Source organism: Muntiacus reevesi, chromosome 1 (genome assembly GCF_963930625.1).
Source record: "Muntiacus reevesi chromosome 1, mMunRee1.1, whole genome shotgun sequence".
Taxonomy (NCBI): Eukaryota; Metazoa; Chordata; class Mammalia; order Artiodactyla; family Cervidae; genus Muntiacus; species Muntiacus reevesi.
This window is the reverse complement of record NC_089249.1, coordinates 95,629,426-95,640,386: the sequence shown is the minus strand read 5'-3', so window position 1 is coordinate 95,640,386 and position 10,961 is coordinate 95,629,426. Positions and strand designations below refer to the sequence as shown.

The window sequence follows — 10,961 nt, the reverse complement described above, 5'->3', positions numbered from 1 at the left end:
AAACACTGACCCCTTTCCGGGTACGGTTGCAACACTCGGCGGTTTCCTGCGCAAAGCATCATGGGTCTTGGGGTCTGGCAAGCAGTGAGGATCCTGGGATTTGGGGCTAGACGACATGGGTCTGCCCTTGACTTACTAGCTCTGTGGCTTTGACACTTTACTCCGTCCCTCTGTGACCCTGGCTCTCACACCTGTAAAGTGAGAAAGAAGAACACAATGTGCCATTAATCTGCCCGGTGAGATGAAATGTAGACCGTTAGGCCATTGCAGCCAGAGTAACCATAACCAGCCAGACAACAAGCAGAGGGGTTCCTTTGGGATCCAGCAGGTGGTGGGGGGAGCGGGGAGGAAAAAGGAGGGGAGGTGGGGAGGTGGGCGGGGCTGGCATCACACTGCTCAGCTCCCTGGTCAGGAGAGAGGCAGGCAGAGATCAGGAGTTACTTTCTTAACAGATAACACCTGTTTTGCACTAATCCTTCTACCTTACAGAGATCTCCTGGAGGTGAGGACCTGCAATGGAATGGCTGCATCTTCCCAGGAAAATCCCATGCGTAGCACTGGTCTAGGCACCAGATGACAACCATCAGTCCCTTACAAGTGCCCTGTTTGCTGACTACCCTGTGGATGGAATCTCTTGTCCTGCTCTAACGTGGGCTTCTGTTAGTAGACTGGTTCCTGTTGCCCCAGCAACACAGCAATAGTGGAGGTGGCAGCAAACGGCTGTTAAATCACTTAATCAGTTGTGGTCCATAGGCCCTGTGCCAACCAGGGGCGGTTACAGCTTTGCCAGACTTAGTCACCACCGCCTGTAACTTAATGTGGCTGACATCGTTGTAAACACACACAGAACAGGCAAATAATAAGTCCCCAACAAATATATCTTGCTTGATTTCAGAATCATGAGGACATTATATTATGTCCCTTACAGTTTTATTCCTGAGTCTATTTTGTTATGCTCAAGACCTTGGCAAACCAGTAATTTCCATAGGATGTGTATGGCCAGACTACCCCCCCAGCCACCCCATTCCTTGGCTCTTCATAAGGATTTATCAATAACAACATACCCATTCTGTTTAGGCTGTTATTATGGTTCTATCCTGAAACATCCTGTAGTGGTTATTTTTTGGAAGCATCATTTGGTTCATAATCTCTTAGCAACAGAACTTGAGGGCTAACGGCCGATGCAGCTCCTAGCAAGATGATTGTGTCTCGTGCGTGGGCAAACAAACCCACAGCAGCCAAGTCAGAGCACCCTCTGATTATGGGTTTCATTGTTTTAGGTCATTGAACGTCACCAGCACCCACCACGAGCCAGGCTTGCTTTGTGACATGGCTGAGAGTGTATGCTGTGGCAGCCATGCACCCAGGGCCTCGGAGAACTTTCAGTCCCCGGGTGCCCAAGGCTGCAGTCATAGACATGTCTCCTCCTGGTACAGGTCCCAGAGTGTGTAACTGACTGGGAAAAGGAGGGGGCAGGAGCAGTGACCCCTCGCTCTGTGCCTGTCTGCACTTTATGTCATCACAACCTGCTGCCCAGCATTGTTAGGGCTGTCCTGCCATGTGGCAGCTCGAGCATATGAAGCCACCAGCCATGGTCACAGGTTGGCAGAGGCAGAGGCAGGATTGGAATCCAGACCTGCCCAAGCTCCCAGCCTCCATCCTTTCTTTCTCTCCTTCCATCTTGCTTTTTATTTTTTATTTTGATAGTTCATACTCCTAGAGCAAGGGCTCCTATTGCAAACATTAAACCACAAGCATGGCCTTTGATTCTTTGAGCCCATATTCACACATCTAGGAAGAGAAAAAGCAAACTGTGATCCATGTACATGGAGGAAAACCAAAGGCTCATGGATAATCACACTGGAGTGTTTTTGTTTCTATTTTTATTTTTATGTTTTGGCCACTCCACGCAGTATGCAGGATCTTAGTTCCCTGACCCAGAATCGAGTTCGTGTTCTCTGCAGTGGAAGCAGAGTCCGAAGTATGGGGCCACCAGGGAATTCCCTCACGTAGGAGTTTTGAAATTTCTACAGCTGAGAACCCAGAAGCCACAGGCCTTACAGGTCCTTCTGGATGGCCCTCAGTGTATCTGCACTTTTCTTCAGATGAGCAACCTTATCAGCCTTCAGCTTTTGGTTGCTAACACTGGTTAACCCCTGGGCATTAAGGACACATGGATGATTGAGGAAGACTTCATTCTAAATGCCATGCATCCTCTTCACCATTGTGACACCAGATGAATCCTGGATAGATTTTTCACCATGGATTCAATGAGATCAGTCACATGTCATCCAACAGACCAGTTGGTTACCCTTTCAGCTTGATGATTTCACAGGCACTTTCCACTACCACTTTACATACTTCCGTCCAATTTTTACTATTATTGTTCTTTCCCATTTCTGGGCTCAGTTCCCGAACAGAAATGCTGGCCACATATATTCTACTCCAAACAGCTACACTTGAGTCGCCGTGTTCTCCCCAAATCCATCCATGACAGCTGCTGGAATGAACGCCAAGTTTTCAGCCATAAAATAGTGAAACTTTGACACCCACTTTCAATCATATGGTGCTTGAGTCATCCACTTAGTTTCCAGGTAATATATATGAGGATATCCACTGGGTTGGAAGCCACACTTATGATGCAAATGGGACTGTACTTGATGGTCGCAGAAATAATGAATTTGAAGAAAACTCCTCCGTACTGGACTGCATTGACTCTCTCTCTCTCACTGGTGGACTCCTGCAGTTATCCCCATAATCACAGGGTCATCTGTTCTCTGCCACAATTTTAAGTGTCTGAAGAAAGATGGTCCCATGCTGCAGATGTCCAAGCATCCACAAGGGCAAGTTCATCAGCCAGGGACTTTCCCAGAATGCTGATGGCACATGCCATACCTACTTGTCCAACACCCACTGCAATGATTTTTTTGTTTGTGACTTTTGCCTCCTCTCCTGCAGCCATGCAATCAGTTTTTCCTTAAGAGTTGCCCTTGTTCACAGGAGGGAGAAGGCTCGGGAGTGGTAATAGTTGTATGGTAATAGTTGTGCAAAGGACGACTATTGTGCAATGTTAACTGTGTGCTCAGCCTCCCCTCTTTCTGTTCATCTTGTTCATGAATTCAAGTACCTAGGGGAAGCTAGGACTTCATTCGATGTGTGGTCTCTCTAAGGCTGTTCTCCAGAAGGCAGCACATGAGGGCCATTGCCACACACCAGTTCCACAGGTCAAAACCACGCACACGATGTGCACCTCCTGCAGCCGCTGACCCCAGCCTTCACAGGCAGCGTGGGGCTCATAATCCTCCTTTTATTTTGGTCACTTCCCCCAGCCGAGACCACGGTTCTCCTTCTGTGTCAGATAGAAATAAAAATCAAAATAATTAGCTACCACGTATTACTCTGAGCTGGAAATTTGATTGACAAGCCTTTATTTACTCCTTAAAACCTTATAAGGGCATTTACAGTTCAGGAAATCGGGTGTCAGAGTAGTTGAGTGACTTACTGTAAGTCACATAAAGCAGGTTCTTTTGGCGACACCCACAGTCACCCTCCACGCTTCCTACGGCTCTGTTACTCATGAGCAGAGGTGGAATTACTGAGAAAATCCTTGATGCCTATGCTCGGGGCCCCCTTACTCACACCTACCCCTTCCAAGCCCTAGAGGTCTATTCACAGAGCCATGTATTTTGTGAAATTTGAAAAAATAAGATGTTTTAATGTTTATTTTCCAGAGGAAAGCCTCACTCAGGTTCCATAGAACCTGGACACCCTGTTCATGAGCGTATGCCTTAAACATCTTATCTAAAACTTTGCTTCTGCCTTCTATCTCCTTTCCCGACTTTATTTGCTCTCCTTGGCACTGTTGCTAACACACCATTTACTTTATGTACTTATCTTATTTACTGCATATCATAGGCACCACTCACTAAGTGTTCTGGGGTGAATGAAGGCAGCCATTGTCCTTCCACAAAAGTTGTTCTGTGTAGTATGTTGTTTTCATGTTATAGGCAATTTATAAAGATGGAGGAAATGGCTTCCTCAAAGGTACCTGCCAACAAGTCCAGTCCCTGTTCTGACCTGAGCTACCTTTGGACTTGGCCCTGCCTAGGTTTCCTCTGGTCATGACATCATAACTTATTTATAGACCAGACATCATTTTATTAGTGTTTCATCCTTGACTCGTCTCTCTTGCAACCATCTCCCCCTACCCTCCAAGTCCTACCAGCCACCTCCCGAATATCCATCAGACCCAATCACTTCTCCTCACAGTCCCCGCCATAGACAGGGTCTTCATCTACCTCCCACTGGTCTCCCTGCCCCCGTGTCTTCCCCTCAGCTTCCAGAGGCTGATCCAATCAAGTCACTCTCCTGCTGGAACTATCCCATGAATTCATATTTCTTAGAGGTCAGGTTTGAAATTCTCAGCCTGACCCATGAGGCCCATGGTGGTTTTTATTTTTTCCAGTTCCTCAAACTCACCATCTCCTTCCTGACTCAGAGCCCTTGTACATGTTCCACCCACTTTTGGTGCCATAGCAGTCTTCCTCTCTTCCCTCTCCATCTTTCTATTTAATTTCTACTCACCCTTTTGCTCTCAAAGCAGCATCATTTCCTCGGGGCTACCTTCCTTGTCCACCCACACTGGGTGAGAGCCCTTTGAACGGTTTTCACAGCTTCCTGTATATCTCTGCAAAGAACTGATTACAACTGTCATTAAATAACCAACTGTATTCTCTTGCGGGGTTTGATCTGCCCTTGTGGCCCCTCCCTCCATCCTCTTCCCCAGACGTGGTGCGCCTTGCTCACTGCTGTATCTTTGTATTGTTTGTTTCCTATTGGAGTACAGTTGATGGACAATGTTGTGTTAGTTTCATATGTACCACAAGTTTTGTTAGTTTGGCTTAAGGCAGGGGTCCCCAACCTCGGGGCTGCAGAGAGGTACCTCCTGTCAGATCAGGGTGGCATTAGATCAGAAATAAAGTACACAATAGATATAATATGCTTGAATCATCCTGAAACCATCCCCCTCATCCCCTCTGATCTGTGGAAAAATTGTCTTCCATGAAACTGGTGTCTGGTGTCAAAAAGTTTGGGGACCGCTGCCTTAAAGGTTAAAGACAAGTGTTCCTCTCTCACATATACCCCTCGAGGTAAGTTTTTCTTATCAGCTGGCAGCAGTGCTCCATGTGGTCCTTTGGGACCTTTCCTCCAGTGGCTCTGTCATCCTAGGAGTTGTCATCTGCATCGTGGAGGCTGGATCATTGCCACATCTAGGTTGGAGTCAGCAGGAAGGGGAAGAATTTTCTTGGTCTTGGCTTGGTTCCAGATATCTATTGCTGGGTAACAAACCACTCTGAAATAGTACTATAAAATATCAACTATTTCATTATTCTCATTGATTCTGTGGGTCTGTGAGGAATGCCGGGAGTTGGGGCAGAATTCCTGGACCATGGCTTGTGTCTGTACTCTACAATGTCTGGGGCCTCATGTAGGAAGACTCAGATGACTAGGGGTGACTCAAGTGGTAGGGGTTGAATTGTCTGGGGGTGTCTTCACTCACCTGGTGCTTGGCTAGAAGACTGGGCTCAGTGGGGCCTGTTCCAGGGCACTGACATGTGGCCTCTCTAACTTGGGGTCCTCACAGGAGTTGGACTTCTTTTACTGAGACTTGGGCATCAAGGGTGAGTCTTTCCTCAAGGTAGAAGCTGCCCAGCCTTCTATGCCTTAGCCTCAGCGATCACATGACTTTCCACTTTCCTCTGGGATGAAGACCACCCAGGTTCAAGTGGAGCGGTCATAGACACCCATCACTTGGTAGTTGAGAGTCAAAGAATGTGTGTCATATTTTAAAACCATTATAGCCTGAGGGGCTAATACCAGCTCCGCTCACATTCCCCTGGTGAGAATATAGTCATACGAGTGCACGCGTGCATGTGTGTGCTCAGTTATGCCTGACTCTTTGCAACTCCACAGACTGTAGCCCACCAGGCTCCTCTGCCCATAGGATTTTCCAGGCAAGAATACTGGAGTGGGTTGCCATTTCCTTCTCCAGAGGACCTTCTTGACCTAGGGATCAAACCCACGTCTCTTGCATCTCCTGCGTTGGCAGGTGGATTCTTTACCAACTGAGCCACCAGGGAAGCCCGTGTAGTCACATGGCCCTTTCTAAATGCATGGAGGTGGGAAATACTATCCCCAGAAGGGCAGCCATACTCCCAGCTTGAAGTTCATCATAGTGGAAGAGGGAGAATGGGTTTGGTGGGCTGTTTCCTCTCTACCACGGTCTGTTCCTCTGGCCACCAAGCATGTGTGCACCCCTCCCACATGCAATACACATCTCATCAGGAAAAAAAAGCAAAATTCTAGTGATTGAATCCACTGCTGCCTGTTTATAGAACAAAGCACTGATTGGATGTCGGCAGTGCCTCTGTGTTCACTCACCCATTATGGATGGTCCACTTCTTAAACTAGAGCTTCAATATCAGCTAGTTCTAAGTGGGAAGGCAAAACCAGTTAGCTGTGGCCTGTTGAATGGAGAGAAATCTGATTTTACCTTTATCTCAGTACTTCATTCAATCTATTTACAGAGTGGGAACATCAATAAATGTTCATTGAAAAGAATATAAACTAAAATTAATTCCAGATGGATCAAAGATCAAGTGTAAAAATCAGCCCATAAAATGCTAGGGTTCAAAAAGGGTAAGAGCAGACAGCTTACAGAAAAAAATAAACAAAAGGCCAAAAGTGGTATGAAAAAGCATGTTCTCGAGGATGTGGGGAAATAGAAACTCTCACATGTAGTTTGTTGGTGTTTGAGTTGCTCATTTTTAGACGGGAGGTTGGCAATATCTTTCGAGGTGTCAAATGTTCAATATTTTTTACTTAGAAACTCTACTTTCAGGTATTTATGATACAGATATACAGTACTCCCACAAGTGAGCAAAACTATATGTCAAGAATGTTCCGTGTAGGCTTGTTTAGAATAGCTAAGCCTCTGGAAACCACCTAAATACCCTTCCATGGGAAACTATCAAATAAAGTAGAATCTCATGCAGCTGTTAAAAAGAACACAGAGAATTAGTAGTACTAACAGAAAAATTCCAAGGAACAGTGATAACTGGAAACAAAAGGCATGCTGGAGAACATTATGCATAGTGTAAGCTCGTGTGTATAATGAAAGAAAACAAACTAATATATTCATTTGTATTAAAAGATACCTGGAAAGATTCATAGAAAGTTTTAACAATGGTTACTTCAAGGGGGAAGTGAGTTTAAGGCTGGGGGGAAGCAGGAGAAAGTTTACTTTTGACTCTGTATCTTCTCCACTACATGGATTATTTTACAACATCCATGCATCACTTCTATAGGAGAATCAAATTCAGAATAGTGGTTACCTCTAGGGATTCCCTTGTGCTCAGACAGTAAAGAGTCTGCCTGCAATGCAGGAGACCTGGGTTCGATCCCTGGGTCGGAAAGATCCCCTGGAGAAGGAAATGGCTACCCACTCCAATATTCTTGCCTGGAGAATTCCATGGATAGAAGAGCCTGGCAGGCTACAGCCCATGGGGTTGCAGAGTTGAACATTACTGAGCCACTTCACTTCACTTCACTTTTCTAGGGAAGAAGGGAAAGGCATAGTGGAGAGGCCATAGGGCTCTTTAGCTGTATGTATAATGTTATGTTTCTAAAAGCGACTGAAATGGTTAAATCGGTAAATTTTGTTAGTATATTGTACCACAGCAAAAAGAGGGAAAAAATGTGACAATCTCTTACGAACTGGTAAAGCTGGATACTAGGATGCTCATTATATAATCCCTCTGCTTTTTCACATTTTAAAAACATTTCACAAGTTTTTTTTCTAAAAAGATTCACTCAATAAACAAGATAAAATAAAGGGAAAAGAAACCAGAAAAATGAAGCAAAAGGGATGTCCAGGCAGTAAAAGAAACAGTCTCATGGTGCACACCTTTAATAAGCAGCTCGGTAAATTCAAGGACAGTCTCAGCAGAGACGTGCACACTAGCGTTTCCTGCTCTGAGCTCAGGACGCTGAGACGTCAGGAGCACAAGAGACACGGCTGGCATTGCTCGGTAAAAGGAAATTTGCCACTGCATTGCAGAGACTTAAGAGACTGTCACAGGGGCAGGCAAGAGCTGGCGAGAGCCCGGGCCATGTGAGCTGTCTCCTCTCAACCTACAAAGCAGCGCGGCAGCCCTGCTGTCCTTTCCCAGTTGCCACCCCCCTCCACTCCTTCACCAACTCCTACCCTGGGGATCTGGGCAAGCAGCGGCCTCCCATGCAGGCGGGCACACTCTTCCTTGCCCTCGGCCCCTGCCCACCCTGCAGGGTCTTAATCTGCTGCACCTGCAGTTCTTTGATCCTTTTTGGTTTCCTTTCTTTTGAAAAAATTGACCACAGTGCTGTTCTGACTCTGATGTTTTGAAAACCCTCTTCCTGTGAGCTTGAAATGTGGGTGATAAAGAAGTAAAGGGCAGAGGGCTGCGGGTTTCACCAGGGGCCTTTGTTCTGGGCACGGAAGCGATATCTCAGGTAGACAGAAATGGGGTGAGGGCCTGGAGTCTGACTCTGAGGTTCCAAGGGCTGCCCCGGAGGGGCCTGGGCATCCAGGGGCAGGCGGCTGCCCAGGGTGCCCTGTGAGGTGGTGAGCTCCCTCTCCATTGCTGCCAGTGGGCTCAGTCACTCAGTCGTGGCCGACTCTTTACCACTCCATGGACTGTAGCCTGCGAGGCTCCTCAGTCCATGGAATTTTCCGGGCAAGAATATTGGAGTGGGTTGCCATTGTCCCGCCTAGATGACACGTGTCTAGGGTGCCTGGGAGGATTTCTTCACAGGGAGGTGGACTAGTGCTGTCCAGTTCCCTTCTAGCTGGGCCCATGATTCTGGGCAGGGCTAGGAGGCCTGGCCCTGCCGTCTGTCCCTCCCCTGACCTCAGTCATCCAGAGCGCAGACCTGGGCTGTGACTAGCCTGTTGCTGCTCCTCTCCAAAGGGGCCGAGGTGAGACATTGCCGTTCCTACAGCTCCACTGTGTGTGTCTGTGTGTGTGGTTGTGTGTGTGCATGTGCACGCCTCAGGGTCCTGCAGAGAGAGAGAGACTGCTTCTGGGTTCCAGTCCTGGCAGGCCTCCACGACCTGCTGAGCAAGCCTCTCATTGGTGTGGTGTTCAGATGTCCAGGGTTTCTGGGCTGGATGTCCAGGGTGTCTGGCTCCTTAGTGGCCTCGATTTTGTGTTCTCATTGCTGACTCTTAGAAACCAAGTGCTGGCAGCCAGTCAATGCACTCGGGGCTCCAAGCTGGAATCCTTAATTTCATCATTGAATTTCAAATTTGGAACAACATAAGCACACTCACTGTCCTTTGTACAGAGAAGGAAATTGAGGCCCAGGAAAGTTGAGGGGCTTTTCCAGAGTTGCTTTCTGGGAAGGGGTGGAGTTGGGACTGGGTCTCCTCTCACTTCCAGGTCTGCTCCCCAACTTCTCCACCCTACTCTGGGGTGCCCCGGGATGCTCACTTGTGGAATTGCTTTGATGGGTACCCTTACCCTCTGCTTTGACCAGTGGGGAGCATTGCCAGCTGATGGGAGGCAGAGAGGAGAGGGAATTAAGGCACTTATTCCCCCTAAAGTCCCCTGTGGGGTTGCCACAGTCTGGCTGCGGCCCTCAACTGAGACCACAGAGATGCTCAGGCAGCCTCTCCACTCAAAACCATTCTGGTCACCTCCCCAGGCCAGCAGGCCTAGCAGTGGAATAGATGGCTGCCCTTGGTCCAGGTTCCTGGAATCCCTTCCTACACCCTGCTCTCATCTTTGAAAAGAATATCTTTACTGAATGCGCCTCTAATGGTCCAATTGAAGTATGCTGCCTGTTTCCTGCTAGGATCTTCCTGATCCATACCATCCTTCCAGCTCATCAGCAAGGACCCCTGGGTCTGATGAGTCATCACAGATGGAGGCCCATGGGGGCTGGAGGTGGGCTTTCTAATTCCTGCTCTTCTCTCTGCCTCTGCCCACACCTCACTCCCCTGACTGCCTGCTTTGCCTCCAGCCCCCACCTGTCATTCTTCCCCTGCCAGATGTCTGGGGATGTTTAAGGGATGAGAGTGACAGTTAAGCAACTTTCACCCCTACCCTGTCCAACCATGATGCATCCGGGAAGTGATGCTTGAGGTCGTGGACATCACAGGCCAGTCAAAGAGACGCTGGGCCCTTGCGACAAGGTGTCCTGGAAGCCAGTGCACAGAGATAGGGTGATTTCACATTGCTGGAAGAAACCTCTCCCCTGAGGACTCTCGTTCAGGAAAGCTCACCCACCCACTCGCTCACTTGCAATGCAGAGGCACATTCCCTACCAAGCCCACCCCCGAGGGACCTACACGTCACTTCCTCAAGGAGACTCTCCCTAGCCCTTGGCTGAAGCTAGCTGTCCCATGACGTGTTCCCAGTACATCCCATCCCTCCTCGTTTTGTAACTTTTGTCGTGCCAACATCACTTGTCCATCGTCTACATCCTCTGGTGCTCCATTCTCTCCCTAAGAGCAGGCCCTGTGTTTGTGCTGCTGACCACTGTACCCCCGGCACAGTGCAGGGCGCACTGTAGGGGTTCAGCAAACTGGTGAATTGAAATGGAAAAGCAACACTGTAATCCACAGCGTGCAGATTACCCCTCTTATCTCTTGGTAGAAACTGAGAGAACAATGACATGCCATGGCAGGCTGAAGAAGACATCAGCCTGAAGACGCTGGAGGTGGGGCTCTGGTCTGGCTGTGCCTTGTTGTAACTGGAGACTCCCATCAGTCTCTGGGCTTTAGGTTCCTTAGTAAGATGTGATAATATGTACGTTAATGTTTTGGGGGCTTCATAACAAATTATTATAAACTTCACAACTTAAAACAACACATGTTTGTTATCTACAGTGTCCATGGGTCAGGAGCTGGGTCCTTTATG

General features: G+C 48.0%; 1 pseudogene; it reads right to left on the bottom strand.

The window, feature by feature from the left end:
• Positions 1–2,057: 2,057 nt before the first annotated feature.
• On the bottom strand, positions 2,058–8,679 carry LOC136145242 (L-lactate dehydrogenase B chain-like; annotated as a pseudogene).
• Between the last annotated feature and the right edge of the window lie 2,282 nt (positions 8,680–10,961).